General features: G+C 46.5%; 1 long non-coding RNA gene across 1 annotated transcript; it reads right to left on the bottom strand.

Annotated features, from left to right (window-relative positions):
* Nucleotides 1–1,093: 1,093 nt before the first annotated feature.
* On the bottom strand, nt 1,094–11,134 carry LOC128324849 (uncharacterized). The gene is made up of 3 exons (XR_008307132.1): nt 11,031–11,134; nt 3,194–3,345; nt 1,094–1,223 (listed from the first exon to the last, which is right to left on the bottom strand). It is a non-coding gene; the product is annotated as an uncharacterized LOC128324849 (long non-coding RNA).
* Nucleotides 11,135–23,614: the final 12,480 nt, after the last annotated feature.

The following is a 23,614-nucleotide window of genomic DNA, read 5'->3' as shown; positions in this document are numbered from 1 at the left end:
TCGCACATCTAGAAATTTGGCCTCTCTGTCAATACGAATTTGCATTGCCACATGCAAATTTCTGCATGCGGATTTGCCAAGTCTATGTGAGGGTTATTGAAGTCACCCATTATTACAGCTCTGGCTTTCCTTGATGCCTCTCTGATTGTTTCTTCAACTCCAGGTCATTCTCAGCATTTTGATCCAGAGGGCAATAGCACATCCCTAGTAACACATTTCCTTTCAGTCCTCGTATTGTCACCCATAATGATTCTGTGGAGGACTCCGGTCCTCCTAGGTTTTCTAGCTTGTTGGATTCTATCCCTTCTTTAACATACAGTGTCACTCCACCCCCAGTTCTCCCCTCCCTTTCCTTTCTGTAGAGTTCGTATCCAAGAATACAGTTCACCACTGATTCTTACCAGTCCCGCAGCCAGGTGAGTGGCGGAGGCGATCCCCAGCCACAGGGGGTGCTGGGCAGGATGCTGCTTCTCCGAGCAGTGTTCAGGTGCGGCAAGAGCAGAGGTAAGCACCAATTCTTTTACTCTTAAAGGTGCCTCTCGCCACCCCTCCACTGGCGCCCTCAGTGGCCACTACAGCTGGCAGCTAGTCCAAGAGTTGTCCATCTAGCACTGCACAGTACAGCAGGGGAAGGCCTTGAGAGAGCAGGCAGGAAAATCGATGTCCTTTCCCCGCTTTCCCTTTCTGAAACTCACCCACCGCACCCCCACAAGGCCTGAATAGCAATGCAAGAGTTTCAGCCCTGAACAGGAGCACTCCTCTTAAGGGCTGGTGATACACTACAATATTCCATTGAAGGTCATATTTGCGTACTTTAAGATATATATCATAGTCCTAGACAGACATTATACTATACATATGTACAGGTGTCTGTACAGGTGTACATATTTTTGTGTGAATGACTGTACATGCATTGATTTTAAAAGGCAACCTGGGTTAAACAAAACAAAAACCCTCAAGTGGATGGTAAAGCTAGGAAATGTACTACTGTAGATGTGTTGAACATAATTGGCCCAATGTGTAAACAACTGAACACAGACCTGCACATGCATATACTGTACACAGATTGTACTTGCATAGAACATAACATGTGAATGGGGCTTCTATCTTTCTGATATAAGAGCCCTTTCCATGCACACACCTTGAATGGGTGCCTTCTTAAGTCACATATAAGGTTCCAACATATTTTGTTCCTGTGTTGCTTGATGTTCGGAGTTCACAGTCTGCAGAAAGAAGAGCAAAAACTGGCAAGAACAAAAACTGGCAGCCACATTAAATCAACAGCCCCTTATATTCCAGCTATTCAAAGAAGATGGCATTGATACATAAACCCTGTGGAGGGGATGGGGACTTTCCCCCACCCCTTTAATTTGAGAGTGAAGATGTATCTGGGCTACTCCATGTTCAGCCTCCAGCCCTAGGGATGTGCTGAAATGCAATTCGGCTGGCCGAATCACAGTCACCTCCCTTTAAAATCGAGGGCTTGCACGACCCCTTTAAAGTGGAGGAGAGCAGGTCTATACCTGTTCCTCCTCTGCTCACCACCATTGCTGCCATCCCAGTGCTCCCCCCGGCTATGCTGTACACACTGGTGGGATGTCTCCCAGTTGCCCCTGCATGGTGCCGGCATGCACATGGCTTCTGCACATGGTTGTTGGCCATGCAAATTGCCACCATGCATGTGCAGAGGCCATGTGCATGCAGGCATCACACGGGGCAGCTGGGAGACACCCTGCCAGTGTGTGAGTATAGTTGGGGGAGCACCAGGATGGCAGCAATGGTGGTGAGCAGAGGAGGAGCATGTATGGACCTGTTCTCCTCTGCTTTAAAGGGGCTGTGTAAGCCCTCAATTTTAAAGTGAGGTGCCCACGATTTGGCCAGCTGAATCTCAATCTGGTGCATCTCTATCCAGCCCCTAGTTCTAAGCCTCCGGGTCCTCCCCCAGTGCAAAACATTTTCACAAGCAGCCACAGAAGGTATCCTTAGTGAAGCTGCTACCAAAGGCACTCACTACAAAATATGCTTTTCAGGGCTGACTACGTCATGTAATGGCAGGAAGCAAATAACAACAAAAGATAGCTATCAAGGACTGGGTGAGATTTTTCTTAAAATCAAACTTGCAAAAAAAATAAGGCACAATGGAGACTCCATCTCCAAGCCAAGCCAAGGATCCCTACAATTTCACAATGAGAGAGCGTGTCACATGCTTACAGCTTTCCCTCTAAAATCAATGAAATTTGAAAATGTTTACCTTTGGCTTGATCATGCCCCAAAGATTGTCTTATCTATTTATGAGTCAGAAAATTCAAGCCATCTTTGGCCAGCCTTCAGTATATCTACCCTTCTGAATAGCACCTTTTTGAATTGCATTATGAGAATCAGAAAGAAAGAGATCAATTCTCTGAAAAAACCACTGGCACCGATTTGATACCAGCACCTGGACCTCCTTAATGAAGCATGCAGGACCCTTAAAAGGAATAGCCAGGGCACATCTAATGACTGTGATTTTCCTTTAGCATTTGTTCTGGTTTATATTAAAGTGATGCACCATCATCAAAGCATGTGGAAGCCACTTGCTCTATATGGGAAAGGTTTGCTCCCACCATAAAACATTGCAACAGATGTAGAAAAGAAAAATGGCTTCTTGTATAGAGCGCCCGATCCAGATGTCACCACCTCGGCATTAAGACCTTCCCTGCTTCTTTAGCCAGTAGATTGTGGAGAGCAAAATTTTTCCATGTGGTTTTATTTGGAAGAGTTATTTGTAGATTGCATTGAACTGAACTCCCTTTCATCGTGGTAACAGCTTCATTGATGTTTACAGCTGTCGAGGCATCACAGTTATTTCAGTATGGGGGAGAGGAGCGGAACAGGGGATTTACATTGAATCACTTCACTAAATATAAACTCTCCACATCACTACAAGCTATGTTGGGGCACTAGGAGTGACAATGGATTTTTACTAATGCCTGTGGATACTGGGCAGCATGTTCTGCTAAATCAAGCATTAGTGGGCCCAGCACTCTGAGAAAAGATATTCTAAGAGAGGAGGGGGGGGAAGAGGAGGAGGAGGAGGAGGTGGAGGATAGCAACTCACTCTAAGGGCTCATACACACATACATGTTGAAAGAGAACCATTTAGAAGAAAGAATATAGCCCCACTTGCAGTTGCAGGAAGCAGAGGGTAACTTACCCATGCCTCAATAATCTGCCACCTGAGGCAATCGCCTCTCCTCGCCGTGTGGAAGGGTCACCTCTGCTCTTGGAAATGAAACCTACAGTCAGTCTTGAAGGTGGAACTTGAAGGATAATCGGTAGTGATTTAGCCCATGAATCCACCCAGGCCTGGCCAAAGAAAGGATTAGAGGAAAACAGATCATAGGAACATAGGAAGCTGCCATATACTAAGTCAGACCATTGGTCTATCTAGCTCAGTATTGTCTTCACAGACTGGCAGCAGCTTCTCCAAGGTTGCAGGCAGGAATCTCTCTCAGCCCTATCTTGGAGAGGCCAGGGAGGGAACTTGGAAGCTTCTGCTCTTCCCAGAGCACCTCCATCGCCTGAGGGGAATAACTTACAGTGCTCACACTTCTAGTCTCCCTTTCATATGCAACCAGGGCAGACTCTGCTTAGCTAAGGGGACAAGTCATGCTTGCTACCACAAGACCTGCTCTCCTCTCCTAATCAGACCTTGCCAGATCAGACTGGCAAGGAAGCAATAGGAAGCCAGAGCAGGACATCCCACCAATTACTGAAGCATTGGAGGTCATTTTATGATCTATAGGTCATGCAGTATTTTAGGTATGCTTGGTGTTTGGTAGGGATGCGGGGACCATAGGACCATCAGGGCAGGACAGTAGGTATTTGGATCACATTCTTTAGCTACAACCTCAGTAGTTAAAATTGCTCCTGAGCATTCCCACTGGTTTTAGCAGGTCTCCCCTGGAGAATTTATTTAAAATATTTCTATGACACCTTTCTACCACCATGTGCTATTTAACAATAATAAAGCAGCAAATTGGAGGCAGGAAAAGATTGTCTCAATCAAAGGAATTTTCAGTAGCTAATAAAAACTTTGCTAACTCATCTAAAAATTAAAAACAACATAGAACAATTCCAATAGCTATTGAGTAAAGGGGGAAATAAACCTCTTCAAACTAAACAACCAACTATTTAAAAAGTCATAATAACCATGCAAACACTAATTAATAAAAGAGCAAAATCCATGCTCATCAAAAGCACAGGGTAAACAGGTCAGCCTCTACCTGGTACATAATCCTTTCAGCTTCAACCATAGTATGTTCCTTCTCCTCGCCCACCTTTCTTAGCAGTCTGGTTGTTTCTCCCGTGCTTTGTGTCCTTTTAGTCTATGGCAGTGGTTCCCAACCAGGCAGTGGAACAAGGCAGTGGTCCCCAACCAGGGAACATCCTCCAGATGTCCCAACATCCTCCAGATGTTGCTGAAATAGAATTTCCAGCACTCCCACCCACAACAAATTGTGGCTGGGGATGCAGGGAGTTGTAGTTCAGCAACATCTGGAGAGACCCTGGTTGGGAACCACTGGGCAATGGGTTAGGTGGGAATTGTGACAACGTGTTAGCTTACTGTCCAACTACTTGGAACAGTAAAGTGTTCAGTTATACTTGTTCAGGACAATTCTTTAGGGTTATTTCCCCTATGGAATGAGCTCTCTTTTTGTCTGTCTGTGCTGTAGGTGCTTTAAGGAATCCAGTGTTTCTGCCCCGCCCACACCCCACCCCACCCCACCCCAGGCTGGCATCTAACCAGCAGTACAGGATTGTCATGGCTCTACACAGCTCTGTTTGGCAGGCTTGCTTGCTGCTGCAGCCCACCCATCCATGCTACTTACGTATTATTCCAAAATAATAGAAATATGTCCCATCCCTGAATAAATTGATTACGGTTTTATTGTTTAATTGTAAAGACATTTTATTATGAATCATTTGTTTATAGATTCTTTCTAGCTTGTATACTGCCTCAAATACGCAAGTAGAAAAGTAGCCTGGACATTAAATAAATAAATATGATATACCTCCTTCCCATCCCACATTCCAATGAGTATGGGTAATTTAACTATGTATACCATAGCCTAGACTAGGGATTCTCAACATTGGGTCCCCAGATGGTATTGGACTTCAACTCCCATAATCCCCAGTCCCAGTGGTCTTTGGTTGGGGATTATGGGAGTTGAAGTCCAATGACATCTGGAGACCCAACATTGAGAATCCCTGGCCTAGACCATGGGGAAACTGTTCTGATATTGTAGGTAAGGAACTGGAGGTTGCCAAACCCGCAGTTAATTTTTGAAACCATGAATCGCATTGCAGATGTTCATCCAACTGCAGTCCAGCAGCCACAGGTTTCCAGGAAGGAGTGCCCCTCCCTCCACCTATTCCGCCGAGTCCACATCCCAGAAAGCTCTGCAATGCTCGCATCGCCAGATTCTGGGCAAGGCGTGTGAATGTCATCAGGGCTTCAGGCATTTGGCCATGATCTTGAAGGGGATGTGTGCAGCGTGATCAAATATTTTTGGCAGGGACAGTCTACCCTCCACTGGGAAAGGACATTTAAACCCTATTAAATAGCTTTTAAACCCTTCTCCTCACACCACTTGCACCACAACCCCTGCAAGAGGCCTGCAGACAAACAGTCTCACACTAGCACATAAAATGTGAAAGGGGGAGATGTAGAGGGGCAGTTTTCCTGCAACCCTGGGAAAGGGTCATGATGACTTCCTAGGAGGGAATGTGTATCCAAGGGAGGGCAAATGATCCTGAGGTATAGTCCACCATAACAAGGGAGGGTGTAGTGATGGCAAACCCAGAGGAAGCAGACCAGAAACCCCCAACACATTCCCACCCCCTTGTCAGCTTGCCAGCTGGGGATTAGTCTTCTCATGAGAGGGCCAGTCCACTGGGGAGGTCCAGGGTCCAAGCAGCAGGGCTGTCCATAGAAAGCCCAGGTGGGGCACGGGGCCCAGGGCAAATCAGACAGTGTGAGGCCCCTTTCCAATTAATTCTAGTGGGGGTTAAAAGAGTGGGGCCCATGGCGGTTGCCCTGCTTGCCATGCCCTAAGGACAGCCCTGCCCAGTGGGCCTCAGTTCTCTGCTGGACTGCATTCTCATGAGTTAGGCTATTCAAACCTAGGGGTTCCCACTCATGTGGGGCCCCTGTTTTCCCTGGTTAATAATAGAGCCATGATCTGTACCTTCCCCTCATCACTAAGCCCTTACATGTTCCAATGGCCTGCCAGCCGCTCCATATGTCCGGGAGGACCTGGGTGGGTACAGTGGGGAAGTGCCGGGGATAGAGCCCACTTCCCATTCAAACTTCTTGGGCTTTGATTGGCATAGCAGCGTACGCAGATCAGCCACTGCGGGGAATCTCAGGTGTGGGGATCCCCTGTCTGATCCCTATGATCCCTGCCGAGTCGGCTGGCAATGCTTGAGTTGAGTTGATCAAGCAACCAGTCTGGGTGGCATTACCCCTCTGGCCCACTTGCATGTCTCCATGGCCTCTCACTCTCATGAGGGAGTGGTCCACTCTGGGGAGAATCATCACAGCCTGGAAAGAATCCATCCTGCAATGAGATGCAAGGGTGCTCCTGATGCAGCGGTGCTCCCCCATCTCAGGGGGGAATGCATTTCCTGCTGAGATTAAAGCTACCCCATCCCTGTTGACCTTTAGGAAACAACGGAAGACACATCTCTTCAGCCAGGCTTTTTAGAGATTTAGTGGTTTTTAGCTACTTTAATTTGAACTTTTATATGTTTTCAATTGTTTTAAAATTTCTTGGTTTGTTTTAATGTGGTAAACCACCTAGAGACTTCGGTAGTGGGCAGGATACACATATGCTAAATAAGTAAGTAAGTAGTGCCAGGGTGTCTCCATGGCCTTCCACTCTCATAAGGGAGTTGTCCACTGCAGAGCAGTATCCTTCATCATCACCCAGGAGGAATCTCTCCTGTGAAGGGATGGGATACGGCTCCAGATGGATGATCCTTCTCATGAGTAATGCCAGAGACTGCATACTTCCACACAAGGGGAAGGGGCTGGGCCACCCTTCCCCTACCAATTTGGTTTTATATATATCCTATATATTAAGATCCCTGCCGTGTGTCCGTGTCTCGGACGAAGGATGGTGTCTGCGTCTGTGTCTCCCTCGGCTGTTCTGGGCATGCGTGGTGCGCGTGCGCAGAAGAGCCGAGGGAGACAAGGACGCAGGCGCTGGCCTCCATGTTGGCCGGTTGGTCGGCCCGGCCGCGGGAAGGCCAGAGGTGGCGGCGGGTCCGGCCCAGCCACGGGGAGGTCAGAGGCGGTGGCGGCGGGTCCGGCCCAGCCCTGTGGAGGCCAGAGGCGGTGGTGATGAGACCAGCCAGGCCACGGGGAGGGCAGAGGCGGCAGTGGCAGGCGGCACTCTTGGCGGCGGGGGCGGAACCAGCCCGGCCGCGGTGAGGCCAGAGGCGGCGGCGGCAGGTCCGGCCCGACCGCAAGAAGAACAGAGGCAGCGGCGGCAGGTCTGGCCCGACTGCGGGGAGGGGGAAGATGGCGACGGCCGGTCTGGCCTGACCGCCAGGAGGGGAAAAACGACGGGGGCGGGTCCAACCCAGCCACAGGAAGGACAGAGACGGCGGCTGCAGGTCCAGCCCAACCGTGGGGAGGGAAAAGATGGCGATGGCGTGGCCGGCAAACACAGCAATGGGCATCAATTTTCGAGAGACTAGCGCCCACTATTTTAACAGGCTGAAAGAGATATAGATATAGATATAGATATAGATATAGATATAGATATAGATATAGATATAGATATAGATATAGATATGGCATGGTCAACCAGAAATGACAGGTGCTGACCTTTGACAAAGACAGAGTGTCATCCCTTGGCATGTGTCATCTTTGTGGCGGGTTCGGGGGTAGGGGAAGCTGCCAGGCTTATGGTGTCATCTGGACTGTGGATGTTTCTGCAAATAATCCCTCTACACTTGAGTTGTGTGGATCTCCCCACCCTATCATTCCACCCCTCTTTCCTGCAGATTGGCCAAGGGAGCAGCAGGAGACACAGTGGAAGCCTAAATGTTGGGGCAGCCCCAAGTGGGGAAAGTAGGGAAGTGCCAGGGAATATCCTTTCCCCCATTCAAACTTCCCAGGTTCTGATCAGCTTTGTGGCACATGCCACCCACCACTGCTGCTGTTTACTTTGCAGTACTTTAAAGACCGTAGCGTGGCATCCCTGTTGGCAGGCACCAGCTAGGGGAACACGGGGACTGGGTAGCAGGGCAAGTTCTCCTAAAGCAGCCAGCAAGTTGCACAGCAGGCATAGAGCTGGCACGTTTCAGGGCTAGTTTGCACCACCCTCTTTATGGCTTCCGGAGCAGAAACAGCACAAAACCTAGGTCATGGAGCCATCTGCATTCAGATGTAACATGGCCACCTTGAAACTTCAGGTTGGAGCAGCGAAACTCACTATAAACCGAAGGTTCAAATTGGAGTTGGGAGAGGACAACCTCTGGTCACGGAATCCAACCTCTGCCCTGTTTAACTCCATTTCCACAATTCATGTGAATGTGGCCATACGGTATAATAAATACATAATAAATAAATAATAAAGTAACTGATGGTCATCCTAGCAGCTATCAAAAGGCATAGAATTGCTGCTGCTTTTTAAAATGGATGTTATGTTGCTGTTTTTATAATTTGTTAATTTGCACTGTTTTGAGACGTAATTTTTGTAATTGTTATATTGCATTTTCATTGATGTAATTCACTGAGTTTTCTATGAGCAGAAGAGCATGATGATGATGATGATGATGATGATGATGATGATGATGATGAAAAGTAGGATGCAACCTCAGAAAAGGTGGCAGGCCCTTTCTCTTGTATCCACCCACCTACCCTTTGAAGCTAGCAGCAACCAGAGATCCAATTGGGCATCCAATTATTATCTCACCTGTCAGTCAACCTAGACAACTGGCTTTCAGGCAGTTCTTCAGGTTACAAGTACCTTGATGCTAGACCATTTAGGGCCCCATATGCCGAAATCAGCACTTTGAACTGGTCCCAGAAACAAACTGGAAGTTAATGAGGATCTTTTAATATACACTCACTTTAATGGGACTTGCCAAACTTCTGATTGTGCTTTAATGGGACTTGCCACACTGTCTCTCTAGCAGGAGCTGGGGCTATTGTGGATTGCTCAGATGATTGCTTTACCACTTCATTATCCATCCATGATGGGGGGGGATCACCAATATTTAAGAGGGAGCAAAGGTTTGTGTCAATTGCCTAATTCCCACATACATTTGCTTAAGATTGGAATCAGGTTACTCTGGCCGAATTTGCATGTAACATGAAACTGGAGGTTGACAAACCCACCCTTTCAATTTGAAACCATGAATCACATCAAAGACTTCTGTCCAACCATTCGGCAGCCTCCAGTTTCAGGGAAGAGTGGCCTCTCCCTGCTCTAAGCTGCTGAGCAAGCTCCATAGCCAGACTGTGGACAAAGTGTCAGCAAATCACCAGAGCAGCTGCAGCTGGCCACAATTGTGAAGGGGGCATGCTGAGCACAATTGTGCCTTTTCAGAATGGTCTGCCTTTCCTCAACATGGAAAGGGCATTTAAATGCCTTTAAATGCCATGCCAAGCCAGTGCTGCTTCTGACAGTGATTGCACTGCCCACCTACTAAGAGTCCTGCAACAAAACTGTGCCACACAAGCATGTTTCCAGGGAGAGGGGTTTGGGGGTATTGGGGGCTGGTGTTTGGAGAAGTGGCCAGTGAAAAGTGCCACAGACATGGAGCGGGCACGATCCCAGGCAGGTCTGTACCACCATCTCTATGACTGTGGTTTCAAAAACCTCACGGAACCATGGTTATGGTGCCATCAGCATTTGGACGTAACACATCAGTGGCCAAACCTCAGGTCTCAGCGATGAACCTTACTGCAAACTGAAGGTTCAAACTGGAGCTTGGAGAGGCAAACCGCAGTTCGCTTTTGCTGCAAAAACATGGTTGCATGAATTTGGACATAATGGAGTGCCAACCTCTACCTTGTTCAACTCCGGTTTCACGTTACGTCCAGATTCAGCCTATGTGTGACAATAGTTATGAAATGGGAATGGCAATAGTTATAAAATGGATACACAAAGCATTGTAGATGGGGTTTTTAAATTGCCATTTTTGTGCCTTTCAGTTAACATATGAAGGCATGGAGGCAGCAAATGCCAGAACAATCTCCATCACTGTCCAATTAGCTGCCCCATAGGGATCACCTCAGATGATCTCAGTGATTAGCCAAAAGGAAAACAGATGCAATTTGTAAACACTGAGATCTCAACATTGAAGGAACAGATCCGACACGCAACCTAAAGCTGTGGTCCCTAAAAACAATAAACAGCTGGAGAGGCTGACAGATATGGAATGAAACAGAACATAAAGCAAGGAGAGGAGGAGACCAGAGGAAGTGGTTCAGGGAAATTGCAAACAAACAAAATTCAGACATAATTGTTCCTTTCCCACTGCAGGCAGCATTTCAACCCGGGTTTTGTTCTTGGTTTCTAAGTGCAACTGTTGAGGAACATCCCATGACAGTAAAATATCTGGTGTCGATGATCTGGAGGCCATGGTGAAGGGAGCAGTGGAAATAAAATATGAATAGCAACTGGTAAGTGTAGGCCAGTCTGGAAATAAAAGCTCTCCTTATCACTTATTTTCCTTGGCTATCTAAGCACCAGAGGCCAATATCATTATCACTCTTACAGACAGAGAGAAAATGAGACAGGGACTATTTGGTTTGGCTCAAACATTGGAACACTGAATGAGATAGGAATCAGAATCCCATTCCCCAATACTTTGGCCCAGCACTCCATGCCACACTCCTCAAACACTACAGAAAAGGGATCCACCTGCTGGATCTAGCAGCAGCTCTTTTCATATATCAGTTGCACTTACGTATATCAGTTGTCCCTAGTAAAAGAAATTGTTCCTATGGCAAAAAGAAAGATATTTACCTGCAATATTTTGAAATAACAAGGGCCAATACACATGTGCTCCTATGTGCTAGGCCCACAGAAGGAAGCTTGTAGAGGCTGCCTGGTGCCAAATGGTCACTGGCAGGCTGGGCCTGGCAGGAAGAGGAAGAAAGGAGAATGTTCCATGGGCTGAACAATTCCACGACGTACTCAGCTACCACTTACAGATCAGCCAAGGAGAACTGCAAGGTTTGGCTTTACGAGATAGAATCTGTGAGCTGTTCTACATGTTAAGCAGAATGAGATGCAGGAAGATTTTTATGAGAAGGGGGAGTATTTTAAAATATGATTCCCCCACCAGCAGCCTGAAGTGATACAGTCCACTGAACAAAACTGAATACCCTCGAGTCTATCATTTCAGTCTGAACAATGTGTAAAACAGCCCTGTGCCTCTATAAATAATATACAAGTGGTGGAGGACAGATAAATAGGAGACATGCAGCTGGGGTTGGGGGGTGTGTGTGTTAATTACTAATGCACTAATGTCATTGACTAATCTGACCTTGGGAAAATTCGTTCATGACCCCAGATATGGTGATCAGTCTTGAGCCAACCCCTTCCACTCAAACTTCCAGTGGAAGCTGGGCAGGGGGAGGACTAGGAACAGAAGCCAGTTATATAATCCTAGGATTACTTTCCTTTCTTTCCTCAGATGTTTTCCCCCTTTATGCACACTAGCATTGTGAGCGTTTGGAATACTTATCCATATACATCTATATGCATATGATCGGATTCATTGCTTCTTATTGCATATGTACTATGGGCAGAACTGGTTTAATTCTCAGTTCAAACGACAGGCATCACCCTGTAGTATAATGCTGATCTGAAGTATTGTTGCACTTTGCAGGCATATCATTATCCATAATCAGGGGTGTTGCCAGGTGCTTAGAAGATCCCCCCTCCCTTCTGATAATTAAATTCAATCATGGCCCTCCAAGAATAGTTACATCTGACTCCTCCCCAAAAGGAAAGTGGAGAAGACAAGTGCTGTTTGGGGGGATAACGTGTCTGTTTTGTCCCCAACACATTTTAGGGAGGGGACAGAGATGAGAAGCAATGGTTGCTGATGAAGCCATAGCAGCAGAAGCAACAACCATTTGAAAAGGAGGTGGCTGATGAGCTCGGAGGTTGCCTCTGTCCATAATTAGCTTAGGTGTGCACTATCTTAAACATGTGGTCATCATGTCTTTTCATGGATCTAACAATAATATTTATTATTATTATTATTTTAAAAACAACATTTTATACTACTTTCCTAAAAAAACCTCATTTACATAACGCAGTTCACAATAAAATGTAAAACAGGAAATCCAATCATAAGAAGAAAAAGAAGAAAAAGCAACAAACGGGGCTTGCTCCTTGTTCAGGTCAGTGATCCACAACAGTGAATATGTGGTTTTTCTCATTGGGAGCGGGAAATCACAGTGATTTGTGGCCTTCCCTACATAGCTCTCATAACATGGGTTTGGGAGTGTGTTTTACTACAGTATGGCTGGAATATTTGGTGTTTTCCAACTGAGTTCAAGATAACCGGAATCTGGGTGTTTATTTGCAGAGTATGGAATTAAACAGTAGATCTTGTCCACACCTACACTTCATTGGTTCCCGCTCGCATTCACCACCACTTGCTCTAAAAACCCCAAATGAAACTGAGACGGAAAAATATACATCTGTTGAAAAGACTTGTTTTAGGATTGTATTTATAGCTCCTAAGTTGAGAGTGATTGTAGTGTCACAGTGACTGGTGTGATGAACATAAGCCCTGTTCAGATCATGAAAATGCCTGCCATTACAGATACAGTGTTTGCCTCTTCAGATGTATGCCGCTGTAACCATGAGTGGTATACTGCTGGAGGTGAGTGACGGGGCCAGGGTGAGACTTCTGACCCCGCTTTAGCTGCCACCTAACGGTGCAGTGGGGAAGTAACTTGCCTAAGGAACAAGAGGTTGCTGGTTCGAATCCCCGCTGGTATGTTTCCCAGACTATGGGAAACACCCATATTGGGCAGCAGTGATATAGGAAGATGCTGAAAGGCATCATCTCATTCTGCACCAGAGAGGGCAATGGTAAACCCCTCCTGTATTCTACCAAAGATAACCACAGGGCTCTGTGGTCGCCAGGAGTCAACACTGACTCGATGGCACAACTTTACCTTTACACATGTACAGCATCTTTAATTCATGTCTGAACAGGGCTTTAGAAAGGGGAGCTCTGGGTTCAAATCTCCACAAAGCTTACTGGGTGGCCTTAAGCCAGTCTCTCAGCCTAAAATGTATTGCAGGGTTGTTGTGAAGATAAAGGGGGAAGTTTGGCCATGCAGATTGCCTTTAGCTCCTTAGGTTAAGATATAATTTTTTTAAAAAATTAGTGTCAGAAGAGGTTGCAAGGTTTTGTATGGAGGCAATGGCAGAGTTGTTCATGACCTCATCAACCACAACAAACCCAGGTGAAAAAGAAGGGAAGAAGTTTTGTTTAGCCAACAAATTCCTATGAAGCCTCAGCCCTCATAATTCTTCAAAGGTGATAACACTCTCCTGAGCATTACTGTTGGGGAACATAAAGCTGGAGAGAGGGAGAGAGGGTGTGTCATTAGGAATGTGTTGCACTTACTTCCTCCAGAGTTTCCCAGATGTTTACACATTTGAAATACTTACCTTAGACAAGCTTATCAGCCCCACCTTGGGCTTTTAATAGATTTGCAGACTCAGGCTGTGTCAGTGGGTTTTAAAACCAGTATTCCTCTAGGCTCATTGAAGAATCCACTGCCCTGGACATAACATAAACTCAACTCAAAATTCAGTGGGTGGAGATACAGTCAATAGGTCAGTGATCTTCACTAACAGAAGCCACTTTGCAAAAAAGAAAAGCCCTTCAATGTGAGAGCCATTTCCCACTAAGCTGCACTTTTCTCAGTGCTGAGAGGGCACTTTAAGGGGGACAAAGCCCTTTCAAGGGCTACACTTCCCAGCATTCCATGCATGCCTTCAAAGATGGGAGAGCTGGTCTTGTGGGAGCAAGCATGACTTGTCCCCTTATCTAAGCAGGATCCACCCTGGTTGCATTTGAATGGGAGACCACATGTGAGCACTATAAGATATTCCCCGCAGGGGATGGAGCCACTTTGGGAAGAGCAGAAGGTTCCAAGTTCCCTCCCTGGCATCTCCAAGCTAGGGCTGAGAGAGATTCCTGCCTGCAACCTTGGAGAAGCCGCTGCCAGTCTGTGAAGACAATACTGAGCGAGATGGATGTTGGAAGTTAAAGGACTTTGCGCTGTCTCTTGTCTCAGACAGTGGAGGACAGACTAGTGAGTCAGAGGGCTAGAGGGTCAAGACATTGGTCATCCCTTCTCCACTGCTCTGATGCTATCCCTTTGATATGTAGATTGCTAATCTCAGGGACTAACTTCCTTTTCTCTCTCTCTTCCCTACCTGCCCTTCTACCTTGCAACATGGCAAGCCTCTCTCCCTGCACCATGTGTGCAGAGAAGATGCAGAATCCATCTGCATCCAGCTAGATAGACAGATTAGAGACCCTAACTCCTCACTTTCCTATCTAGAATGTTCCTTAATAAATGCCTTTTATATTGATTTGAAACTATGAATTGGCTCCAAGTTACTTTACTCTCAGCATACCCGCATGCCTAACTAAAGCCCCTGGTGGCGCAGTGGTAAAACTGCCGCCCTGTAACCAGAAGGTTGCAAGTTCGATCCTGACCAGGGGCTCAAGGTTGACTCAGCCTTCCATCCTTCCGAGGTCGGTAAAATGAGTACCCAGAATGTTGGGGGGCAATATGCTAAATCATTGTAAACCGCTTAGAGAGCTCCGGCTATAGAGCGGTATATAAATGTAAGTGCTATTGCTATTGCTATTGCTAAATCCGCTGTGTTGTGCCTCTGTGCACTCTGCTATAATGAGAAAGGGATTCTCTCACCACAGAGAATTTCCAACAATGGACCTATGGTCTGACTCAGTATAGGGCAGCTTCCTATGTTCCTATAGTGCAGGAGCTCAGGAGGAGTCCGTTTCCCTTAAAGGAGCCTCATAGCACCGGACAAAGTGTGGTACTGCTTGGTGGGAACAGGCACCTCTTCCTGATGCCAGAGGGACTGTGCAGAGTATTCAGCTTTGGCCAGAGCTTTGCACAGGCCCAATAAACAATTAGTCAGGGAGTCGCACGGTTGACGGGGGCCACCACTGGCTCCCAGGGCTTACAATGAAGAACACTGCAATAAGTAAATATATCCTTTTAACCAATTGGACTGTTACTCTTTCGTCATTCCTGTGGCTTTCCATGTTCCTTATTATATAATGGGTATCATTAGCTAGAGTTTTCGAGGGTTGTGTTTTCTAGGGGCAGTCTGGGCACCTTTAAGAGCAAGGAGAGCAGGTCCACAGCTGCTCCTCTGCCACTCACCGCAACTTCCTGCTGCAGTGTTGCACCTCCTCCCAGCACCTCTCGGACGGTGGTGCCGCACTGCATGCCGCTGCCTCACGAGGGTGCTGGGGGCACAACACCGGAGCAGGAAGCTGTGGCGAGTGGAGGTGGAGCAGGTATGGAACTGCTCTCCCTGCTCTTAATGGTGCCCAGACTGCCCCTTTGAATCGTGCACCAATCTCGATGTGTGCACAACCCTAGAGTTTTCCAGAAACTCCTAGAGTGTTTCTAGGATGGGCAGTCCTAGAGTGCCCATTCATATCTTTTTGTTATGACACCCCTCTCTTTCCATGCACATATTTATATACTTATTGCATTTATCTAGTATATTTCACATTATGCCATTCCATTTAAAACAAAATGTAGAGGGTGGCATACAATACATGAATTAAAAGCACTAAAAACGCAGCGGCTTTCATTTTGCACAGGACTCTGCTGATCCGAGAGCAAGGTGTGTGTTCTAATTCCATGCAACTCCAAACCCTGTGCACACTGCTAGCAAAGGCGGAGAGGCTTAATCAGTACTAAGGCTTTCATCATCTCTGGCGTGACAATGCTTCCATCATTCCTAATGAGAGGAGCATCATAACTGTGATTACACACTCCTTAGTAGGCACGGAGCAGCCCCACCTTCAGTGTAGGACGACTGTAGAGTGGTTCAGAAGTGTAGGGCAAGGATGGCCGTTCAGTCCCCAAATAGCAGAGCCAAACCAGTTGGTGGGAAAGCAGCAAAGCAGGAGTTCTTGAGACAGTTCTTTAGTATTAAAGAACTACAAGAATTTATTTAAAGAAAAGTTTGGCCATCGGCCATAAACAAAGTATTGATCTATTTAAAGAAAAAGTTACAAGCAAATATGAAAAGAGCCTGCAGCTTATTTCAACTGTGGCTCATGGCTAAGGAGATCAACCAAAACAGCCATCTCTGGAGAGACAAAATGGAGACTAACACTGGAAGAACAAAGAGGGGAGGAGTCCAGCACTTTTATCTATGACCCTAAACCACCCTCCAGTGGTCATTATGAGACATTGCAGCTGAAAGCTGATGCTGCCAGCGTCCTAGATTCAAGAAGAAGTATGCACGCCTATCCTTTGGAAATACAGATCTCTATGGGCTGCTGTTTATATCCTGTTTCTCAATGAATGCTTAGAGCAGCATACAAAAAATATACCAGAGCATTCAAACCATAACACAATATTATTATTATTATCATCATCATCATCAACAACAACAACACCACCACCATCATCATCATCATTACATTTATATCCCACTCTTCCTCCAAGGAGCCCAGAGCGGTGTACTACATACTTAAGTTTCTCCTCACAACAACCCTGTGAAGTAGGTTAGTCTGAGAGAGAAGTGACTGGCCCAGAGTCACCCAGCAAGTATCATGGCTGAATGGGGATTTGAACTCGGGTCTCCCCGGTCCTAGTCCAGCACTCTAACCACTACACCACGCTGGGTCTCATATGAAGCCACAGATTAAAATAAACAGTCACTAAAAGCAGCAATCACTAAAATCAGTTAAAACAGCAGCAGAAGTAGACACTGCAAGCATGTCTGAATAAAAAAAATTCCCATTTCTGTTTAAAAGACAGCTAAGGCGGATCCAAAAGCATCTCCACAGGGATGGCATTCCAAATGGCCCTGACGCTCATGCTTACTCACTTAATGCTCCTGCTGATGGCAAAGAGAATTAGGTATCTGCAGCAGGTTTTAAAGCCCAGGCAGGTTGATATGAGAACAGATGGTCCTTGAGATAGCCAGGTCCAAGATCTGGCTACAGGGTTTGAAGGTCAAAAACAGGCCTTATAATGGGGTATGCAAACAAATAGCTAGTCAGTGGAGCTGTATTTACATTCCAATTGTGGGATAGCAAATAAAAGCCTGGCTGCAACCACTGAAGTTTCCAACTAGATTTCTGGACTAACAATGGCCACATTCACATGTAATGCATGAAGAGACTGCTCTCCAGTATGTCTGAATGTTTAGGATGGGATGGGTGGGAGAGTGGTGGGAGGGGTTCCACACCCCCTCCCCCCACTCTCCCATCCAAATTCAGACATACTGGAGAGCAGTCTCTCTGCAGTCATTGAGACTCAGAGTTGAGGAGGATCTGGCTGTGAGGGCTTCCTTCTTGACTGAGGGACAGCCCACACAGCCAATCACACTGGAGTTGAGGGAGGAGCTTCCTCCCTCAACTTCAGTTCCAGGGTAAGCAGCTTGCAGTTCTGAATTCGGATGTTCTGCTGGCTGCCTAGATCCTCAAGATGTGGTGACGAAACTCACTACAACCTGAGGGTTCAGTTTGGAGTCCCAAATCTGAACCCTCCATTTTCTCTCCCTGTCTAACCCCATTTGCCCAGATTTGGATGTAATATCTGCAGAACCGCAGGCCCATTCAATGGTGGTGCTGTGTTATGTGTGAATGCAGCCAGTGACTACGTCTTGTCTGGATTAAGGCCGTTTTGTTTTGTTTTGTTTTGTTTTGTTGTTACCTCTGCCCATTTAAGAACTGACACCATCAGTCAAAGCCTCTGGATAATCTTACCCAGTGGTTTCATGTAGATGCTGAAGAGCATGGGAGACAAGATGGAAACTTGTGGTACCCTGTAAACAAAGTCCATGGGGTGGAGCAGCAGTCTTCCAGCACTACCTTCTGGGACTGACCCACCAAGTATTATTGGAAGCACAGAAGAGTAGTGTCCTGTAAATCCATTGCTGTCAGGCAACCCAGAAGGGAGACAGAAGGATAGGATAGAGCTATCAATGGCTAATAAACTTGATAGCTGCATATTTCCATCAGATCAGCGGTGGCAAGCCCCCAAACACTAGGGAACACCCACAAGAAAGGGAGTTGCCCCTCTTTTCCCCACTTGCAGGATTCTCAGATACACCTGGCTGCTAGACACTGTATGAAGCAGCATGGTGGGCTAAATGGGCATTTGGCCTGACCCATCAGGACTTGTTCTTATGTTCTAGAAGTATACCATGGGCAATGGTATTGAAAGTCCTGAGAATTTCAGGAAAATCAACAGGGTCGCTTCTCTGCCTCACCCCTGTCTACCTCACAGTGCAGGATGTCAATCTGGGTGAGCAAGGCAGTTTTTATTCCAAAATCAGGCCAGAAGCCAGTCTAGATCTAAATAACTGAGATGTGATTATCCACTCAAACATCTTGCTCAAAAAAGGAAGATTTGACACTAGGGCAATAGTTGCTGAGAATAGCCATCAGGTCTAAGTTTGATTTTTCCAGGAGGGGTCTGACAAGAAGGGTTTAAGGTATGCCAATCTGAAATTCAATAGAATCAGCTTTTTTCTGGCATGGCAAAAGGGTATACAGAAAAGCTCTCCAGTTGAACTTCTACTGCTGCTGCCCCCCAAAAGTGGCAACTCATTTAAAGACCACTGAAATGAATGGGAGGTATCTAGCAGCATGGCTGTTCTCTTGAGCATCTCCCTTTTGTTTCAGTGAAGAATGAAGAGAATACATTTCCAGTGAATTGCACAATACTTTGCAAGCTTTTTGCTTTGCTGTAAATCATGAATACTTTGAAAAATGTCCTTTAAAATCCATCTCCATTTTTAATCCCCATGTCTTAAGGTGGGTGCAGATTCTGCCTAGGAAAAGGATAATGTGTATTCAGAATGTAGAGACACATTCTCCCAGCCAGCTTTGCCCAACACATATCCTTGCTATGAATTAAAAATCACATGTGCAACATTTGCATTTATTTAAGGCACAAGTCTAAGATATACGTCTTTTAAAAATAACCATTGCTCTGATTCAGCAAGGAAGAAATATTTTAAAAATTGATTAGGTTAAGAGGAAAACTTAGTCCTCCTATCCATAAAATCATCCAGTCATGTAGATTTATAGCTAGGGACAGCTCTGTCCAAACAGTTGAAAGATAAGTGCCCCCCTCCCCTCTGCCCCTCCAAAGAATGGTACCAATTACACTTACCTTTGATGATGATGCCTTTTCTTGAACTTGGTCCAAATTAAAGGAGCATGCTCAGACTGCTTTCACATGTCCAGCTGCAGAATGGGTCAAGCTGACCCACAATACACCTTCATGTAAAAGTGAATATAAGAACGTAAGAAAAACTCTGCTAGATCAGACCAAAGGTCTATCTAGTCCATCATTCTGTTTCCCAAAGCCAACCAGATGCTTCTGGGAAAGCCATAAGTAGGGCTTGAAGGCAATAGCCCTCATTGTCCACTCCCCAGAAACTGTATTTGGAAATATACTGGCTGACACAGTACACACGGTGTTCCATCTGCCTTGTAACTCAATGTGTGTGCAGTTGCGAAAGAGCCCTCTAATACAAAATGCAAGAATTGCACACATACAATTGTGCAGAAGACAGCCATTGGAAGTCATGGCAGTCCAGCATGCAACTGTGTTTGCACAGTTCTTGAGTTTTACACCAGAGTGTGCTTGCGCAACTGCGCACACATTCAGTTACAAGGCAAATGGAACACTGTGCCTTTTGTCAGCCAGTGTATTTCCGAATACAGTGGCTGGGGAGTGAGCAATGCGGGCCGCTGCCTTCATATTCTGCTGATGGGTTTCCATATGGATTTCCAATGTGTGCACAATGTCAGGCACTGCCTCTGAACATGGGGGCTCCTTTCAGCTATCCTGGCTAATAGACACTGATTGACCGATCCTCTACAGATCATGTTAGTGGCCATCACCACATCTTGTGACAGCAAATGCTGGAGCTTAATTATAATTATGTGCAAAAAGTGCTTTATTTTCTCTTTACCAAATCTACTGCCAATCGATTGCATTGAGTGACCCCAAATTCTAGTGTTAAGAGATAGGAATGAAAAATCTTCTCTCTCCATATTCTATACACCATGAGTAATTTTATTCATCTTTGAGGCTGTTCTCACAACCAGCCTAACCCTGCCTGGCCTGCTCCCTTGCAGATCCCTCCACTCCCTGCCCGCCTAATCCCCTTAATGAACCCAGCTTTTAGCCGAGGTTACGGATGCTCTCACATGCACCTTTAACCTGGCTACCTGGTATCATGTGAATCCTCAGGCTGCATGCAGCCCGAGGAGTCACAGAGATGGGTGCATAGAGCGCCTGTCTGAGGAGGGACCCGCCAAAGCAGTGTGTGTTCCAGAACAACAAGTTCCAGCAACAGATCCCTCTGCCCTGCTCCATGCTTCATGGAGCTGCATGGAGCAGGACTGCCCATGTGGGTGTGTGGGAGGCATGCCAAAGAAGACCTGCTTGGTCATCTGAGGGGAAGGAAAGGTGAAAGCAGCCTTGGAGAGGAGAGCTGGTCTTGTGGTAGCAAGCATGACTTGTCCCCTTAGCTAAGCAGGGTCTGCCCTGGTTGCATATGAATGGGAAACTACATATGTGAGCACTGTGAGATATTCCCCTCAGGGGATGGAGCCGCTCTGGGAAGAGCAGAAGGTTTGAAGTTCCCTCCCTGGCTTCTCCAAGATAGGGCTGAGAGAGATTCCTGCCTGCAACCTTGGAGAAGCCACTGCCAGTCTGTGAAGACAATACTGAGCTAGATAGACCAATGGTCTGACTCAGTATATGGCAGTTTCCTATGTTCCTATGTTCCTCCCCGCCGGGGGCAATCATGTGAATTGCCCCATTATCATGTTGTCCCCACCCCATCCTCTAAACTAAGAAGCTCAGTTTTCTAAACTGAAGTGCAAGGGTCTGTCAGTCCCATACAGCCAACGTTCCACAGCCCCGGAGCAGCTATAGAGAAGGCCCGCCTCCGAGTCGCCACCAGATGAGCTGATGGTAACTGGAGATGAACCTCCTCAGATGACCTTAATGTGTGGTAGGGATCACGCAGAAGAAGGCACTCTCTAAGGTAACTCGGGCCTAAGCCGTTCAGGGCTTTAAAGGTAATAACCAGCACTTTGTATTTTGCCCGGAAACATATCGGCAGCCAGTGCAATTGTTTCAGAATAGGCGTAATATGGTCTCTCCGGGTTGCCCCAGAGACCAGTCTGTGTGTGATTTACACCCCTACTAATGTGTGTGTTTTACACCCCTACTAAACTGTGCCTATCCACTCCAGATCACCTACATGATAACTAAGAAATAACTAAGATAACTAAGAAATCAGAATGAGACGCCACCAGCACACACTGCGAATCATACAACTTCAGGCCCCTTGGCATTTTCTACTTATGAATCAATTAGTGCCCTGGCAGGCAAGAAATGGTCTGAATAGCTCCTTGAGATCTCTGCCAGAAGCTGATATGATGACACCTTCAGCTGGAGCAGTGTCTGTGGGCGAAAGTACACAAGCTTTCTTAAACACCCTCCTGTCCAACCGTATGCTATGCTATGCTTGGCTGACTCCAGCAAGTCAGAAATCTGGTTAATTAGCTACCTTTGAAAGATCAAAGTAGCCTACACATTCTCCTTTTTTTTTTTATAAAGGCATCAAACAATTTCCTGCATTCGCAGGCATGTGCTTCCGCATTTTGTTTCAGGCAGGGTTGTGGGGGTCCTTTTTTGTTTTCCACATATAAAAGGTGACACAGAAGGAGAAGAATGCATTCTGTCTATGGCTCCATGCCTGGAGTGATCCAGGAGTCTCCCAGAAAAATCTCCCTTGGAAATGGGATAATGCGCACCCCTGCTGCTGGGATTAGCTGCCATAGTGGGACAGCTGAATCAGACACTCTGACTTTAATAGGATTACTCACTTGGGAACTCCAATCAAATCAAAGCTCACCAGGCTGTGATTCAGCTGAGGCACCTCTGCTGGCTGGGACCCTGAAAACTTTCCCCGAACAGGAGACACAGTCACTTTTGATTGAAAATGTCATAACAAAGGGGTGTTTGCTGAGCATTTGGCTTTGATATGCGGTGCAGGGGGCGGGGGCGGGGAGGAAGAGCAGCTTGATCTTCTATTATGTTCAGTGGGATTAGGCCAGTCTCACTGTGCCACATGCTACATAAAACAACTCTCCTGCTTCTTTGCAGACTAGGCTCTGAGTGCAGAGGGATTGATCTGGTGAGAGGGGCTGGGTATATTTCACTGCATCCACATTGTCTGTGCTGTGGGCAGGAAATTCGACCATGCAAAAGACAACCACCATGGGGGGGCGGGGGTGACGGGTTTTTCATCATTCCTCCTTCAGGGACATTTGTTCCAACTGCTCCTATTTATCTGATTCCCTGGCCCAGATAATCCACTGGCCTGTTTGGTGTGGAGCTTTCTGCATCCCTAGTAACGGTTAAATTGTTAAATATCTGAATTGAGAGTGGATGTATCTTGTCTCTAGCAAATATGCCACCTCGGAACACTAAGACACCATGCAATGCATACATGTACGGTTTGTTTGGGGGAGAAAGGGGTGGCAAAAAATGTTATTAGGGGAGCGAGGATATTGCTGTACATTCGATACATATAGAGATCAGCTAATTAATGTTGTCGGCTTATTAATGCAGCTTGCTTGACATTTTCAAACTTATTCAGAAAAGGGGCCAAATTCTTTTTAGAAAATATTGGGCTTATTCTCACGATCAGCAACATAAAGGTAGGAGGTGGAAAACTCAGCCAACATGATAAGTCATGGGAAGTCCTCCAACTCAGCCTGACTTCTTTACCTAGATTTCTACCAAGGTAGGACGAGGATAGCAGTTGCCCTATCTCAGAGTTTGATTGCCTGTTGAATGCACTGGTTAAAGCTGTGCTCGGCAGCTGGAGGCCATGTTTGTCACAGAGTTCTGAGGCACTTCCACCCAGCTGTGGAACTTGGAGCTATTAGCTTCAAGTTCCACAACTTTTGGGGGGTGGGGTACAAAAAGCCTCTCTCTGTGTCAGTGCTGTCCAAATTCTCTAAGGTAGTGGTTTCTAACCTGGAGTCCACCAGATGTTGATGAACTACAACTCCCAGATCCCCAGCCACATACTGTAGCTGGGGATGCTGGGAGTTATAGTTCAGAAACATCTGGAGGACTCCGGGTTAAACATAGGAACATAGGAAGCTGCCATGAATGGGAGGGAACTTGGAACCTTCTGCTCTTCCCAGAGCGGTTCCACCCCCTGAGGGGAATATTTTACAGTGCTCACACTTCTAGTCTCCCATTCATATGCAACCAGGGTGGACCCTGCTTAGCTAA

The sequence above is a fragment of the Hemicordylus capensis genome, chromosome 4, assembly GCF_027244095.1.
Source record: "Hemicordylus capensis ecotype Gifberg chromosome 4, rHemCap1.1.pri, whole genome shotgun sequence".
Lineage (NCBI taxonomy): Eukaryota > Metazoa > Chordata > Lepidosauria > Squamata > Cordylidae > Hemicordylus > Hemicordylus capensis.
The sequence above is the reverse complement of the archived record's forward strand: the minus strand, read 5'-3'. Positions and strand labels throughout refer to the sequence as shown.